The sequence below is a fragment of the Cyanistes caeruleus genome, chromosome 6 (genome assembly GCF_971803275.1).
Source record: "Cyanistes caeruleus chromosome 6, bCyaCae1.hap1.1, whole genome shotgun sequence".
NCBI classification, from domain to species: Eukaryota; Metazoa; Chordata; class Aves; order Passeriformes; family Paridae; genus Cyanistes; species Cyanistes caeruleus.
This window is the reverse complement of record NC_141706.1, coordinates 68,635,337-68,653,438: the sequence shown is the minus strand read 5'-3', so window position 1 is coordinate 68,653,438 and position 18,102 is coordinate 68,635,337. Positions and strand designations below refer to the sequence as shown.

At 40.2% G+C, this 18,102-nt stretch overlaps 1 long non-coding RNA gene across 1 annotated transcript; it reads left to right on the top strand.

Annotated features, from left to right (window-relative positions):
- The first annotated feature begins 1,856 nt into the window (after positions 1-1,856).
- On the top strand, positions 1,857-16,526 carry LOC147652815 (uncharacterized). The gene is made up of 3 exons (XR_015288644.1): positions 1,857-1,987; positions 2,782-2,969; positions 13,675-16,526. It is a non-coding gene; the product is annotated as an uncharacterized LOC147652815 (long non-coding RNA).
- Positions 16,527-18,102: the final 1,576 nt, after the last annotated feature.

Here is an 18,102-nt window from a genome sequence, read left to right as displayed (position 1 = left end):
TTTGTTTCTCTTGGTACACTGTGAGAACTTGGTGTTGCTCTGTATGTGTGGCTTTGGCCACACTTGTGGACATGTAAAGTCAGTACTTGGAGTCCTCTGGACACATAATGGGAAAAGTGTGTCGGAGTGGATAAATTGCTGTTCTGTACATCTGTAGTGGTGCTGAGTTTTCCTTTGGTTAAGGAGACCTTAACCATGTTCACTGTGGGGAAAGCTGATGGACTCCTGACTGCAGGGCTGGGGTGATGGTGCTGCCTTCTGCATGCCTTTCCTTTGTGGACACAAACCAGTGCAAAAGCAAGGTCCTGAAGCAACCGGGATCCTCCTGAGAGGGCCACTCCGTTCCAGCAGCAGTGCTGAACACACTCCCCCTCCTCTCCCAGCCCTGGCCAGCGCTACAGCAGGCAGAGGAGGGAGCTGCCTGGGGAAAATGGAATCTTGGCCCTGCTCCACCAGGTACCAACCTCTTCCTCTGCTAGACAATGTGCCTTCACACAAAAGACGAGTCCCCAAAGGATGGGCCTTGCAGGCTCTTGCCTTGGAGTGGGAGCAGCTCCACCCCGCTTTTATTCTGGTGGCAGCTTGCTTCCTCCCAAGGTAGAGACTGGTGCTCCCAGGGTGAGCACTCCCGGTGGAATGGCCAGGCCTCCCAGCCCTGCAGTTTAAAAAGGAGCACAGACACACACAGAGAGAACCATGGACAGGTGAGAAAGAAATGCTCCATGAGGCAAGGCTGGTTTGAACAGCTGCATCCTGGGCATTGCTTTGCCGTTTCCCATCGCCCAGCTCTGCAGCCAAGAGGCCCCTGTGGTCTGTAGCACCCACTTGGTGCACGTGGGACCGCTCGGGGAAGGCGGCCAGAGAAGAACGTACTGGGGACCCGGGTGCAGCAGCCACGTAGAAATGCTGTGAGGTCCAGAGACACCGAGCGGTATGGCCAGCCCGGGTCACAGCCACGCTGGAAGGGGAGCGGGAGCTGAGAGTATGGGATGGGGTCATACTTTGTTCCAAGGCAGATAATTCCCCATCATTTTTCCTTATTATTTTGAACTCTAACACCATCAAAACCTTTGTGCTTCTCTGTGTTTAACATACAGTTTTCCAGTGAATTGGCTGCTCACGGTTTTTCTGTTTCACCACAAAAGCTTGATTGAGTCAACTACTAGCAAATTTGCAGATGACACCAAGGTGGCAGGGGAGGAGTGTTGACCTGGTGGAAAGAAGAAGGGCTCTGCAGAGGAACCTGGACAGGCTGGCTAGATGGGCTGAATCCAACAATATGGAGTTTAACAAGACCAAATGTTAGGTCCTGCACTTCAGCCACAACAACTCCATGCAGCACTCAAAGTTGGGGGCAGAGTAGTTGGACAGCAGCCAGGCAGAAAGGGATCTGGTGGCACAGGCTGACAGCAGTGCGCTGTGGCCAGGGCCAATGGCATCCTGGCCTGTGTCAGGAACAGTGTGGCCAGCAGGACTAGGGATGTGATTCTTCTCCTGTACTCGGTCTTGGTTAGGCTATATTCCGAGTACTGTGCCTGTTTCTGGATGTGCTTCCTTAGTTTGGCCTGGAAAGAGAAAGAACCCCCCTTTCAACCCTAACATGAGCATGCCTTCTCTTTTCTGTCACACGGAGGGAATGTTGCAGACTGATGAGAAGAGTAAGTGGCAAGGGAGTAGGAAGAATTCATTTTTTATGCCGTGTCCATTTCTAATTCCCGATGAATTCCGGGAGGGGTGCAATACGCGCCCTCACCGGGGTCTCCGTGTCGCCCTTAGTTACCGCGTGACAAAAAGCTTCGCTCTAGTCAGTGCGCATGCGCGCCTGCCCTGGCTGCAGCGCCGCGTTGCAGCCGGCAGGGGGCGCCAGCGGGTCACTACAGAGCCCCCCGCCCCTTTCCGGGGTCCGAGGTGGCGCGGGGGCTCCGGCCGGCCGAGATCAACCCGTCCCCATGGATCTCTTAACAGCCAAGAGGTTCATACTTTATAGGTCTGAGGCAAGATATTTAATGTTCGTTTGTTATTTTTGTTTTTTTTAATCTGCTGTTCTAAAAATGCAGAAATATCCGTAAAAATAACACTTTCCTTACTGCACGGTGTGAGGGCACTAATGATAAATTTATTCTAAGCAACTTATTTTATGTAATGTTTACTAAGGAGTATAAACAACTGTTAGCTTTCTTTTTTCTTTTCCCCCTCTGCTAATGAACAGAAAATTGCTAAATAAATATGGACCAAGGGATGTGACTAACAGTTTCCTATTCTTTCCAGATTTGCTAGTCAATATAGCTGTTCCTACTAATCTGAAAAATAAGATTGTTATTGTTTTAATGGACTCAACAGTAAAGGGTCTTAATATCTATAAATTCATGTTTGATAATATTTTTGATCCTGCTTGCAAAAATTGGAAGTTTTGCTTGTAGGACAGATCTGTCTCTGGCTCATTCTTTAATGAAGTCTGCAATGGAGCTGTGCATGCTTCCCAAACTTTAAGTATTTTCTTTAAAACATGTTGTATTGGAAGTCTTCCAGTGATTCAGCTGTTTCTTATTTTGTTATATTTTCTGTTCTTGCTGGACAATGAGGCTGAGAAGATTGGGCTGATCTGTTTGAATAAGCAGATTTCCTGTAGTGGCTATACAGCTGCATCATGGCTTAACAGAGTGTGGACAAGTTTGGCACCATGAACCACTCCTTTATTCAGAAAGTGCACAATTGTTTGGAACATGAGCCAGTCTCTTTCTCACATATGACAACAGCTAATGAAGTTTCTGCATCTTGCAGGAAAGTACACAAGAAAATAGATTTCTGAAAGATGTCCCTCCTGTGTACAAGAAGGATGTCCCAGATGCTCGGTGTGTTTTAGTTTCTGCTCCAGAAAGGCAAATGTATGCCAACACAGAGATAATCCTGGGAAACGTGCCCTACTGCTGGTTTTACCTATGCAGCATACATGATCTGCCTTTATCCATGTAAGTCCTTCTTGCTTCATCTGACTCATGTTTGCACTCAGTCACTTAAAGCGAATGATGTCCATCAAATGCAGCTGTAACAGAATAGAAAGCGCTCCTGGACATCTAATAGAGGAGTGGTGCTGCTTTGCTTCCTCCCCTGCCAAGAGAGGTTGCTTCATGTCTAATAATTGGCTCATCTTTCATGTAGTCAGTCCTTAAGTGTAAACTCAGCTTCCTTACAGGAAGATGGAAAGATGCATTTACCAGAGGCCTGGGAGCCCAGGCAAACCACTTAGATTAATGGGAAATGGAATCACCCATCAATGTGAAAATTTAATCTTTCTCGGAGTTTACACTGTTGTGTATTTTGTTTTGGTTTGTTTGGATGATGATAGATAAGCATTCTGTGACAAGTGCAGGCTGTTATTTCTAAAGAAAATTTCCTCTCTGTTGTTACTGAAGGTATTAGTGGTGTTTCTAAAGTATGTCATTCCCATTTAGGGATTTGCCTGGAAGCAAATGTACTGTACGTATTTTACAGTGAATAAGTAGTTGCTTAACTTTTTTGTAAGTTTTCTGGCTATTAATAAGCAAACAAATATATCAGCTTAGATATTATACAAACAATTTGCAAGAGGAAATTTTAGTGTGAAGAAGTCTGCTTCTACCATTGCCATGTCTGAGGTGGGACAGGACATGGTGGGGGGACCATGATGACTTCCAGAGAAGACATAGTCAAGCTTTTCCCAATATGCAGTAAATCCACCAATATATCCATATCTGAGTGGTAACAGGGTGCTCTATGAGATGTCTTTGGATGGTGATGTTACATATAAGGGCTGTTACAACAGCAGCCAACTTTATCAGTCTAGGCGATTTAATTTTATCCTGAGTTATTTAACCAAACCTGTCTCAGGAAGTGCCTGTGCTAGAAATTTCTGAAAGCTGTAAAGTACTTGGGAAAGGCATATATCCCCATGCTTTCTAAATTCCTGATAAGACATACTTAAGCACCTGCCAGAGATACATGGGATGAAGCTTTGACACAAAATGTTACAGATGCTTTTCTGTTGGTAGTGATACAGATGGGTTTCTTTGTAGTAGTAAAATAGATTTGAAGCTATTAATTAATCAACTAAGAAAAGTAGACCCTAAACCTAGGATCACCATGCATAACTATCACAATCTTTCATTTCCATATCATGGAGAGAAAGAATTACAAGCTGAGAACCAAATATATCTAGACTTTTCCTGACAGGGTTTGTAAATTTCTAATGAGAGTTATTTAATTCCAACAAGAAATCAAAGGAGAGATCCATTTTGGATCCATTTGGATTTGGTGCTCAAGTTTGAGCGCCTTGAGCCACTGCCTTTTCCTCATGCCATAGCTCTCACCAAATCTGTGTATCTTCATGATGGATGCTTGTTCTTTGGAGAAGAGAAACAGAAGGCTGTTCTGGGCACTGTTGTCAACTTCACTTTTTTCACAAACTTAACTATAAAATAGGCTGAGAGAACTACAGGGCTACATCATTTCATCCAGAGCACCCTGCACAGTCTAATAATTTATGTTCAGACTTACCATGGCTAATCTGCTTTTGACTTCTAGAGCCAGTTGCAACCTAAAGGACCCATTTTAATTAAACAGAAGATTAGCAAGAGTAATTTTTCCCCTGAGATTATAAAATTCTCTTATGATTTTTACACTGTGCATTCTAGGGCAATAATTAATTTAGCTTTTCTACTTATTTTTAAATGCTCTCAGGGACTTAGTATAGATCAAAAGAAAAAGTATATTTGTAGGCACTGGGTTACTTCTATAACAGCCTTTGTATAAACTGCTTACTGTTAAACTGTGGAAAATGGATTTTGCTTCATGAAACTTTCATGTGGTTTTCATGAATTTCTTAGGGACTGATCAACAGATCTTTCAATGCATATCCAGCTGATGAGACACCGTCGAGGCTTTTGAGTCCTATTTACTCTCTGAAAATCCATAGCTTTTTAAAAGAAATATTACAATGCATTGTGAAAAGTCTGTAACCCCCCTGAAAAAAATCTGGGCTAGATACCAAGTGCTTACATTTTGGTAGTTCTGGAAAGGGAAGGATGTTGTTTGCAACTCCATCCTTCCTTGACCCATGCTGTATTTGTCTGCCTGTCTCAGGCTTGTAAGGATTGCCAGCCTTGGCAACAATTCCATACTGCAAAACCCTCTTCTGGGTTGTTTGATAAATTCCTAAATTGTCTTGGCACTATTTCAGGCAATATACACTAGAGCTCTCAGCTGGCTTTACTCTTAAAAATTCTGTCCAGTTTAGTGAATCCTCTCCAACTCATTGTGCAAATTCTTGCCACCTGGTTCAACCCTTTTGCTCAGGGGCCCTTTGATGTGATGCCTGATTCCTTCTGTACGCTACAAAGGGGTCCCAGTAACCTGCAGGTGTCTGATAAAGAAGAGCTCCCTTTGAGTGCCCAGAAGTAACTGTGAACCGGTGATCACAGAGGCTTTAACATCCAGCTTGATCTCTGTGGGTTGCAGGTTGAAATGACACCTTCTCCCATCTCCTCCCCCAAATATTTAAGAGGCTTCTGCAGATGAGATACGTGCTGATCCAGGGTCCTGTGGAATCAGGTGCAGCCACCAGCTTTCTGAGGTGTGCAGTAACTTACCATGTTCTATATAGCAGCAAATCTAACTTGGGACACTCTGTTCTAACATTACTCTCAAGGTAGTGAAGGATTTTGCAGTTCAAATGAGACTACCTTGAGTAAAATGAATATAAACATTGTGGCTCAAAGTACATAATTGCAAAAGCATGTGTCAATCTCTAAATAGTGCAAACTGTATTGAATTACTATAATAAGACCAAACAATTTTTCTTAAGTAACCTATCTTCATTTTGTATTTTTCGTTTGCATACATGGATCATTTGCTTGTTTTTTTGCAGTTGATTTGCCTGCATTTACTACATTGCTTTAAGCTGATTTGTCTTCCTCTCTTTTTTTGTCCCCCCAAAAGAAGTCACTAAAGAGATCACTTTGGGTTTTAAAAAATGAGGGAAAGCAGAGTTTATACATTTTTTTGTTGGACTGGATGAGATAAAAGGGATTGCTTTTTATCTTTCAGTGACAGATAAATCTAAAGTCTACACTTCATTTGTATAAACTACTTTTTCAAATTAATATTGAAATGCATTTTAGAGTGCTTATATAACTTTTTATCTACCATTGGAGCATGAGAATTTCTAAATACATTAAAGTGTGAATGACGATTAGGTTGTTGCTCTTAAAAAGCAATTACTTCAAATAAATAACATTTTTCAAAAACATTCTATCTTCTTGATCAAGGTATTTATTTGAGAGAAAGCAGAGAAAGTCTTCCTGTATAAAATTAGGCTTACAATGTTTTATGCCCATAGTAAATACAAAACAATGGCTGAGAACTTACTAATTGCCCTGATCAGTTTTGGTGCATTTAACGAAAGGAGATGCTATTTTTAAAACCATTTTTCTCTAATGTAGGTGAGACCATAAGTGTACAATTTAGAAACTATTAGACAAACAGTTTTTCATTTGTCCAGGGAAAAAGGGAGAAAGATTAATAGGGTTTTCATACAGTGTTTCCTTATGCTTCAGTGTGCCACCACTCACATCTGGATAAAGCTCTTGAAGCTTTGTGAAGTTTTTCTTCCTGATGCTTTTGAGAGTATCATTCTGTTAAGAGATGTGATGGTTGCCTTCTTTTTCCCATAAAATAGATTCCATCTATTCTAACTGCCCCAAACACACATCTCAAACGCTGCCTAAATTTACCTTTGGCATCCCAGGGTGGGCTGCTCAGCATCTTGCTGTAAGCAGTGCTGCTATCATGCAGCTGATGCTCTCATGCAGCTTGTGTACATATTGTGCATTAGGTTCAGATTACCTGATGGTAATATTCTCGATAGCTTTGTGCTTACATGTGCAGAGAATACCCCTGGTGCATTGGGAAGGCCAGATGTGTCCTGCTTGGTCTGGTACCTGATCCTTCTCCTGGTTGTCCTGCAGCAGGCATACATGGAGTGTGATATGCAGCCCCTTCCAAAGAGCAATCTCTGGCCAAAGAACTGTTTTTCAGACAAGGGAGATGACTTTTCACTTTCACTCATCACCTCTTTCACAGCTTTTTCTTGTGTCCAAGCCCTGTCCACTTCAGCATCCCCTGAGACTATGGCATATGCCTCAAACATGTTCAACAAAGGGACCCGGAGTGTGTAAGGCCTCAAAACATGGCTCACACAACCTCTTCAAAGGGCTTATGGGTTTTTTTATATGCTCTGAGTTAGACACACAGGAAAAATACTGACAAGGTATTCTCAAGAAGTCAAAACAACAAAAACTTTACTGGCAACTTCAGAAAATTAGACAACTGGCAAAATTTTTAGAGCAGCATTCAATCAACATAAAACACTTAATGGAGCATTAATTTAGTCCATTAAACTTAGCAAACTCCAAGCCTATCTGATTTTAAGTTGCTCATAACTCTGAGAAGGTGTAATTAGAAGAAAAGAGAGAGATAAAGGGAGAAAAGATATAGAAAAAGACAAATATAGCTGCCACTCCTGAGTTCCAGTGGTGTCTCAACTGATATAAAATCCAAGGAAAATTAGGGTCAAGACATATGCTCACCTCCTGTTCTGGTTTAAATTCCCTTTGGCTTTCCCTGGGCCCTTTTCTCCACAGTACTTGTTGAAGGATGCAGTCCTGGGAGCTACCAGGTGAGCTGCTATTTTAGATCATAGAATGTCGTTCCGATTGGGAACGGCGATAAAGAACGACACTGGACTCTCAAGGGAGTCACAACACGAGAGTTCCTCTAGTTTATTGCTTTAGCCCTAAACCACGACACCCTGTCTTATAGACAGATACGTGGAAAGTACAGAAAAGAAACTCTTATTGGTTAGCAAAGTGCTACATTACCATCATTGGTCAGGGGCACACTGCCCCCCTGGCCCTCTCCTGCAAGAGGAAACAAGAGGACAGATAAACAGCACCTGGCAGTTGTTTTCTGTCTCTGAGGATTGTTTTGAAATCCTCCTTTGAATTCCCAGGCTAGCTTCTCAGGCAGGACTGAGAGGCCATGGGCCTGCATTTTCTGCAGCTCTCTGCAGCCTGTTCTAAAGCTAGCATCCATAATAGAATATCCTGAGTTGGGAAGGACTCACGAGGATCATGGAGTCCTGCTCCTGACTCCATAGAGGGCAACCTAGAAGTGAAGCGCTATATCTAAAAGCATTGTTCATACTGAGCCTTCTCCTCCTCTCCTACCCTCTTCTTCCAACTCTTCTGACAGTTTTAAAGATTTGTTCTAATTACTTTAAACTTATCAGAATAGTTTTATAACTCATCACAAATATTTGGCAGGACAATATAAAAATCTAGTTCTTTCTCTCAAGCAGATGTTTTTTTCTCCATAAACAAATGCTTTTAGCAAAAAATATGAACAGAAAAACCAACACTGTAAAGTGATAAGCTGTCCTTACCACAGACCTGAAGTTGAATAACTTGGTGTATTTTGCATGAACTTGGTGCAGTTTATTTGGAAACTGGTGGCAAAATGCCTAAGACTTTATGGTTTGTGTTAGATTATTTAGTATCTCCTAGCTAGGCTACAGGGAAGGTACCTTGTTTGCAAAGCATAGAAGGAACTGAAATTTGTCTTGCCCTTCTCTGGATGTGCTGTTTTGTGCTATTCACTTCAACATTAATTACCTCTAGTTCCTAAAATGCAGCCTAGTTACATTGTCAAAGGAGAAAGGAAAAAGGAGCATGTCTGTCTCTGCTCCAAACAGCTGGTGAGCAGCGAGGGACATTGGGGCGGGGGGAGCAGCCGGGACCAGACCAGACCAGACCAGTAACCCTGGCTCTGCTGCTGTTCATGTCATGGAGGCTTTACAGGGGTCTGTGCTTCAGAGCAGTGCCACGAGTACACTTGTGCTTTCAGAAATTCCTGGGGTTTTAGCTACCCTGACTATGCTCGTGAATTAAAGGCAGTAGAGGTGTTTGGGGAAAGAGATGAGGTTCTTGCAAGAGAACATTTTAAAGAGAAAAAGCAATGAGCTGCGATGCTGCAAATTTAGAACAAGGAGAAGCCTCCTTTCTCCTGGGGCTTTGTTCACCCCAAACAGACCGGCTTCAGCTTTAATGGAAATGACAGGGCAATGATTTCTCCTAGTACCAAAAGATAACAAGGGTCCAGATATTTTGCTGTGTTTTATATTTTTGAAGGGGGAGGGTCAAAGCCTGACAGTCTAACTTGCATGTAAAGAGGGATTATAATAAATATTAAATAATAATAACAATAATTAATTAATAATGGAACCATCTGACTCAAGGATGAACACAGTGTAAAGCAGTGGAGGCAGCAAAGCTTACTTTAGAGAGAAACTATGTCTCACAATTCTGTTACAGTCTGGGGAAAGAGCCAACACCTAAGGAAAAAGGGGCTTCCTCTGATGTTGCACTTTAAAACCCTCAAAGCCCAAACAGGAGGAACTTAGTAAGAAACGAAAGGTCCTTGGAGGCTGGTGGTAGACTGATTGGAAACAAAAGCCCAAGAAGGGGACAAAACACCTGGGGGAAAAACCCCTGAACTGTCATTGTCATGTGTCACTTTATTTACTTTACAGTCTGTAACTTGCATTTGGATCCCTGTGGGAATACCAATATTTATATGAAAGTGCTTCACAGATCCACATGAAATGAAGTCAGTGCTGGAACATTAATCAGTGTCTGTTAAAAGAAAAAGTTCTAGTTTGCAAAAAATGTGAATTCTCACAAAGCCAAACCTTTTAGAAACCCAGGTAACTCACAGAAAAAAATCCTAATGTTTGATTGCCTTCTGTGTCAGATTTTTATCAGTCATAAAGTAGATTTGGTCAGAGGCTACCAGACATTTACAAAGATTTCTACCTCTTGTGGTGACAACAGCCTTGCAGCAAACCTGGAATTTGGGGGTAGTGCTCTCTTGCCAGATGTCCTACATGTTGCTTTGGTGGCTCGCTGTTGGCTTGCCATCTACTTATAATACCTTAATCCCTAAATACCTAATTTGCTTTTCAGTACTCTTTTCAAAGTCTGTGTTCAACTCAATTTATTTCAACTGAGCCCTGAAGAACAAATCTACTTCTCCATTCATGTAATTCTGTACCTCTCTCAAGATTTTGTAACAGGCAGCAGTAATGATGAAACTGGCACAGAAATGTGCAGGCTGATCCACAGGTGTTACTTCAAAGACAAACTACATTTTATTAGTTTTCTTTCTGTCTTTCTGTCATGTCAGTCTTCACATACTCTTAGATAGCCTTTTCAGTCTTTATAAAGCATTTTATACATTTTCTCCTCTATCATGTTTAATGTAAAAAAATAAATGCTGCATGCACTAATGCCAGTGCACCACATCAGCAGTGAGGAATATGAGACAGAGCAGGGAGGTGAAATGCAAAGACCTTCCAGTTCAATATTTTATGAAGACCCTTACCTCTTTTCCATAGGAAATTGAATTCCAACATTTTAAAACAGATGGTCTGGATCTTAATTCCTCTTTCTGCATCTTCTTCTTTAAGAATCCTGTATAGTGCCTGCTTCTTACCAAAAGAGGACAGAATTCTAACTAGTCATATGGCAGCTCTGCAAACTGTGATATAGATCCATCCTTCTCAGATTAGTGTAGTTGATGAATCTGAAATGTTCATTATTTGTGTGCTAAATTTGTGTTTCCCTAATTTCTGAAAACAAAATGTTTCCATTTCTTGCCAGTTTGATCATTTGGATTTCATGGGAAACTGTCAAATGACTTGTTAAGATCAAAACTTACCAAGTCCACTGCTCAGCACAGAGCCAGTGACCTCAGCACAGAGAGCAATCAAACCGTTCAGGCATGATTAACCTTGGATAACTCATAGATCCTTGTCATTTGCAAAGTAAGTGCCTTTATTTTGGAATGGTTTTCATGCTACAGACTTTGCTAGAATTAAAACCAGATCTGTAACATCAAAAAGAGAAGACCAGAAACTGGAAATAAATAGCAGATAGCTTACTAAGGAAAAAAAGTAAGGAAGTAAAATATGATGTAATTAGATTTCTTAGATCTTAATTTAATATCCAGTGATAAGTCCTGTCATTTGTTCACTTAGAAATTAATAATATGGTCATAGCCAAAAGCAAAACACCATAAGCCTCAGAGGACCATGTGAAAGGAAGAGATAAGAGAGTTCCAGGGAACAAAAAAGGTCAGGAGAGGTCTGCAGAAATCAACAAGCCTACCATGGACTTGGTCTTCTGAGTATAAAACCTTACCCAGCAAAGATCCAGAGAGCATATGGTTGAATTATATCATTTGTATAATAAATAATTATAATTAGTATCTATAATTTATTTACTCCATTAAAAATACAATTGCATTATTATAATGTTAATTATATTGTGTCATATATTCCAGACATTATTTATATGTACATTATGTATAATCTATATGTATTATGTGTAATGACAATCTGTATAATAAAATAAATTCCTAGTAATGTGAAATGCTCATACTGTGACTTGGTACAGAAGTCAATCTGAGTAACGTATAACATGAGTGGCCTCGCTAAATTCTGTTTAAAGCTTCTGCTGGCAGCAGATAATGCTGCTACTGTTCATTTTACTCTTATAAATGGAGAAATTTGCCTAACACTTTCATGTAACAGAGTATAAATATCTCAATGAGAAACTGTTAGGCAACAACTCAACAGTGATTAATTGAAGACCTGTGTTACTTGTTCTGTTGAGTAATCCAGGGTGACAAAAATGCTTCCCACTGGGTAATGTTAGAGTGTCATTAAATATTAGTGCTATGTTCAAATATTAGAGCTATTTCTCTTGTTTTCCTTTGAAAAGTAATAGAATTTAAAGTAATAGAAAATAAGGTAGTTTTAACAGGATTATGGAGTGCACTGAGACTACCTTATCTGCTTGCTTTACATAGCACACACAAACACTGATTTTGTTTCTATATCCCCATTTAACAAAATGGGATGAAAAACAAAACTAAGATTTCTTGATTTATCCTGACCAGACTCCACTTGAATGACTTTTCTGTCAAAGGATTCATTTTACATGAGCTTTTGTGTTTTTTTCTGACTGGTGCTGTGAGAGCAAGTTGTGACTGTCTCAGAGGTGCATTGTTTATGCTAGAGTATTTTGTGTCAGATTAATTGCAGTCATGCAGCTTTTCAGAAATTCAGTGGAGAACAGTTTACAGATGGGGTGGAGACAATATTTGACTTACTTCTACACTATGTCTCAGTGAATACTCCAAATGTGAAAACTTGAAATAGTGAAGGTTGCAGGGAGACTGGGAGCTTCAGACAAAGTTTACTAAAGAAGCTTTGCTGTCTGGGAAGTTTATCTGAGGGGTAGATGGTGTTAAATCCACAATCCTTTGTGTATTTAACCTTCTTCACAGAAAAGGATTTAAATGAAGGTAAATCCTTTCTTAGCCTCAGATGTTGGCAACAGTTTAATATTAAGGAAGCACTTTGTCCTGTGAGTTCTAATGATGGCAAGTCAGATATATTTATATAAAAATTAATTATTTATTAAGACAAATGAACAGACATAACAGGCAAAAGATCTTAATCAGAATAACTATACAGTATAAAACTAAAAGAACTATTAGTAGATTATAGCATCACTTAGAACAGGGCACTGTATCTAGGTACCTGGATTAAAGCTAGGAAAAGAAGTAATACTAATTAGAAGTCAAATGTAATTACCTGCTGAAATGGTGATGATGTGCACAGATTCCTTCACTCAACCCCTGGCAAGTAACTGTGAAACAATTGTCTCTGCTCACGGGAGAAACTCCACAGGTTTCCAGGAAACGTATAGAGGATTTCTGCTTTGTGGTAGTTTGCTGTGGCTTTTATAGTTGTAAATTTTACAACTCAGAAATTCATTTTATCTTCCGGATCTCACTTCAGAAGGAAAATGTTTATTGGTAGTTGAGGGATGCCAGACCAGTGTAAACCTTGGTGCCAAAATGGTGCCAGAATGACTCGCTACAAGACAGCTTGTCCTGTGGACTGGTTAACAAACAATAGATAAGTTTTGGTGGGGGGTAAGATGCCCTGCTAGCATGCAATTGCTTTCTATATTTACCTACAAGCCAGTCCAAGTAGGTTTGCATTACTTCTAGTGGAATGATTAATATAGATGCCAAATTCTGTACTCCTAGAAGGGATGACACAGCCACCTGTGTTTGCATCAATAACTCGAGGGAAAGTGCAAAATGCTCAGGGATGGTCAGTTTATCTTAGACAAATTTGTGTACCTTATTTGTCTGTGCATTTAATCCTGACCACAACTAAGCAGCAGAACAAACTTTGGAGAGAAGTTCTTGATTCTTCATTTTTGGATGTCTTTGAATTAGAAAATAATCATATTTAACTAAGGTTATCTCCAGAAGTACAAACACAGAAGCAACAAGATTAGATTTTAAAACCCTACATAATTCTGAAGTCTAAGCAAGATAAACTGTAGTGGCAGCTTCAGAATTTGTACTTGCTTTATCAAGCACTGTGGTGGTGGTGTTCGTGTCTGCATGACTCTCACTTAAAATAACCATGCAGGAACATCTTTTATATGAAAACCTATGCCAGGAAATTCTGTATTCTGGCCTTTAATATTTGCCAACCAGGTAGATTCTCCCTGTGTGATGAGGAAGCTGCAGTCCTTTGGAGCCACCTGGCCTGGTTTTGCTGCCCTCCTGAAGCAGGAAAGGCACATGCCTGTGTCACAAGGCTTATGGTCTCTGCAAGAGTTCTGCTGCACTGCCTATACAAAGACTGTGATGCCCAGTGCCAATGCCTCCTTTCAATCCCTGTCTTCTTGGGCAGGAAGCCTTTGGGAGAAATGTTCCTGCTCTTTGCTGTGTGATTTGTACAGAACTCAGCTCCACACATCTGCAATGTTTTGGGACATGGCCACTCTGGAAGTTGAAAGATCTGTATTTGGAAATCCCATCTAAGCTGCAGCAGGCCAGAACTGGACTCAAGGACAGTTTATCTCCATCCTGACCCTTTAATTTTGAAGTTTCACTGGAGATACAGACTGCTGCAGATCTGATTTTGGGCTCTTAGTGGTGCCTTCTCTGGTCATCCTAAGTGAAGGTCACTGCCTACCTCTCTGATTATACATACATTCCCACTCCTTATGTTGCAGAGAATTTGTGTTTCAATCAAATAACTTTTTTTAAAAATAAATACAAGCCTTAATATTCTATTTCTCATTAGTAAAGAAACAGCTGTTTTCTTTTGCCACATGAATCCGAATATTTTGATTTGCCTCCATACATATTTTGATTGTTTTCACCATGTTCTTCACAGATTGAATGTGACTGTTTAAATTGTATCTTGTGTATATACTTGTTCGTTGTCCTTTATTCAGTTTTAACAATCTGAAAGGCTGCTGGAAATTATTCTAGTTCTCATTTGTCCTAATTGCTGAACACAGTAATTGTGATGGGAGCTCCTGGAGACTGTCTTGTGTGTTACAGCCATAGGATGAATGGAGGTTTGCCCTTTTACAACACTTTCATTATTTTCTTTATTTTCCTCACTGTTGTTGATTCTTTACAAATGCTCAGCAGACGAACAATGCCAAGTTTTAAAGCATTTAATTTGTGTTTGAGGCATGGGTACACAGAACAGGAAATCAAGGACATGTTTGGGTGTATTTAAGCATGCATTTTCTTATAACCATCTCAAAACCCCTCAGTCCTTCTCATATTTGCATATATGGAATAGTCATTTTCTAATAGTGTCTTGACCATCTTTTCATTATCCAGGTCTGTATAAAACTATGACTAATGGTTCTTATTCCTCTTACCCTTCCTTAAAATGTTTATGTACATGTCGGAAAAAAAATCTCTAAAGAGCAGTTGTTCCTATTCTGCAAACTATCATGTAATCACAGAATCATGGAATGGTTTGGGAAATCCTACTGAAGCAAAGCCACAAGAACTATCTGACTCCTTCTATTCCTTTGCACCATGCTCACAACGACTTTTGCAGTTTTTAGGGAGCAAACAGACACTGGGTGGACTGAATTGCACTGCACTGGTAAGGGGACTTTTCCTTCTGAACAAGGGCTGCTCAGTATGTCCTTCCACACAGTGAAACCCCTTATTTGTGTTCAGTCCTATAACATTTTCCAGGATGACACACTATGCGTGCACATCAAAACTGATGAAGAACTCCAAATATTATACTTAAACAAAGAGTACACACATATATAGAAAACCTTTAAAGAAATGTGGCTTTGTATAATAAAATAAAACAAAACACCAGTAAAAGTGTTTAAACAACTTAGTTTCCTTTTTTTATGTACTTTGTTCACAGAAACAACTATTAACAGCATATCACATCTGAGTTTATGAAGACCTTTACCTAGTATGTGTCAGTCGCTGCTCAGGGGAGGATGGTAGATTTTCATGATTACCCTAACCCTGCACCACCCAAAGAATCTTCTTCCCACTCCTGCATATTCTTGAATTTCCCAAATGAGGGAATTCCTCTGTGTGAGTTTTCCCTCCCACTGGGACTCCAGTAACTGCAGAATGCAGTCACTTCCTCAGTGACTGCCTGGTTTTGTGAGAAGTGCTTTTTCCAACAGCCCCAGGGCATGAATTACAGTTAAGATCCAGTTGCATTCTTCCACCAGTACTCACTCTCTCATAGTGTACTGCTGTTATAATTTAAAAAAAACCAGACATTTTATCCTATTCTTTATGGTCAGTTGCACCAGGATTTTAAAAATTTCAAAACATAAATACTATGTTACTTGGAAATTGCATTGCTTAAGGCAATAAAAATATTGCTATTGTAACCACACTGGAAATACTTCATGTCTTTGTGTTCTTGAGCATCCTTCAAGGCCAGAACATATCTATCCTCTCTACCTCAAACAGAATATATAAATTAGATATGAGATTACTTATTTTGAAAGTGGCAAGCAGTAACATCTGCTTACAAAGAACCTCCTTTTCTTGCAAAGTTGAACAAGATTGATAAAGAAAATGAAGGACTAAACCTCCACTAAATGCTATGGCTGCAGGGGAAAGCAATATTTGGTCTCCACAGAAACACTTGCAGCCTGCTCCTGAGGAGGACCAACAGAGCATGTCTCAGGGTTGCCCAGGGCTGGGGGCTGCACTGTATCCAAGTGATTGTGAAAATGTGGAATTTTGTATAGCTGAACCTTGTTTTCTTGAATTTTGGGTACTTGAGTGCACTATTAGATTGTGTGTTGCGGACTGCATTAGAAAAATTGTCCAGGAAATTGTCAGGTGTATTCATATGCATACAAAGACCACCTGAAAACCTTATCAAAGAACTCCTGTGAAATGGTATTTCACTGCACTCACTGTGTGACAGCTCTCATGACATTAAAAAATTGGCTTATTTTAAAAACTGTTAAATTCATAGACCTATTTATTAAAGGGAAACACAGAACATTCTGAACTAATAAATCATCACAAATTTCAGAGCATTTCTGGATTATATCTTGTTTCATTTGGGTGAACTTAATATGAAGCTGCAAAAAGTGTAAAAACTGCTTCCTGACATATGAAAACTATGTTTGTGTTTGAAAATGAACTCTAGTTCTTTCAGGGACAGCTGCAAAGAGAGTAACTTCTACAAGTTCTTCAAATTCAAATAGGGATGTTGAAAAATGCAGCAGGGGGACAAGCTGACATGTTTTATTTTGAATTAATTCAGGATCTTCTGCTGAAAAGATCTCTGATTGGATTTCTGGGAAACCTTTCATCACTGAACAAATAATTTGATATTATCATTCCTCACTTAGGGGACAATCCTGAGTTTGAAATCACTGAACTTCATGGACACAAATGGGTTTTTCCCTCTAAACGAAGGAGTGCTTAAGCTTTGGACTATTGTGCCAGATGACAAATTCATCAACTTCTGGCTTGCTGCCCTGACATATTTGTGTTTTGTCCTTACCTATTCATGTGAATCCATTTTCCTGCTCTCAAATACATAAAATCAAAGAGCAGATTTCCTGTGACTCATGTGCTTTGTTATATATGTTGATCATAAGTAGAAGCCAAACTTCAAGAACACCAGATATTCTAGAAGTTGTCTAAAAGTCTTACTAAACAGGAAGTGGTGCCACTGCTGTCCACTAGACAGATAGAAAAGAGATCTCAATAGAAAACCATCGTTCAGTACATTGAAGAATCAACCCCCAAATTACCTTATAGTAAAACTACATTAATTACAACTTAGCATGATAAAGTATGCAAGACAGGTCAGATGTCTTTAGCAGTTTAATTTCTATTAGCAAAGGCTGTTAAAAAGATTAAGAAATACTGAATTATTGAAAAGAACCACAGTGTAAAGAACCATGGCCATTGGGCTCTCTGTGCCCATCTTTCAGCTTTAGGGCTCTTTAAGCTTTACCATCACCTCCCTGGAAAAACAGGAAAGGGATTCAAGACTTTAGCATTGTAGAATCACAGAGCAACCTGGGTTGGCAAGGACCTTGAAAGAGCATCTTCTTCAGCCTTTTGTGGGAAAGGGATCCTGAAAACGTTTTCCCATACTCTGTCCAGCTGCATGTTGGACAATGGGGACTCAAGGCGTCCCTGGGGAGGTTGTTGCAGTGAATGATTGTTCTCACCACCCCTTTCAGCAAGACTGAATGATGACCAGACCTTCATACATACTGGGCTCTTTTGTTATTCCACCCCAGATGTGGGGTTTTGCACCTGACTTTGTTAGACCTCACACAGTTCTTGCTAGCCCAGTGCTCCAGCCTGTCCAGGTTTCTCTGTGAGATGTCTCTGCCTTCTGATGTATCCTTCTCACCAACCGGTTTAGTGTCAGCACACTTGGTAAGAGTGTTTTCCATCCCAAATAATTTACAAAAATATTGAGCTATGTGGGACCCAGTATGAATCCCTGGGGGAGCTCACCTCTGACAGGCTGCCAGCCTGAGTAAAATACATTGGTCAGTGCTCTGGGTCCAGACAATTTGACAATTTCTTACCCATCTCAGAGATGGGTAACCCTAACCCAACCATGCAGCTATGTCTTGCCCATTT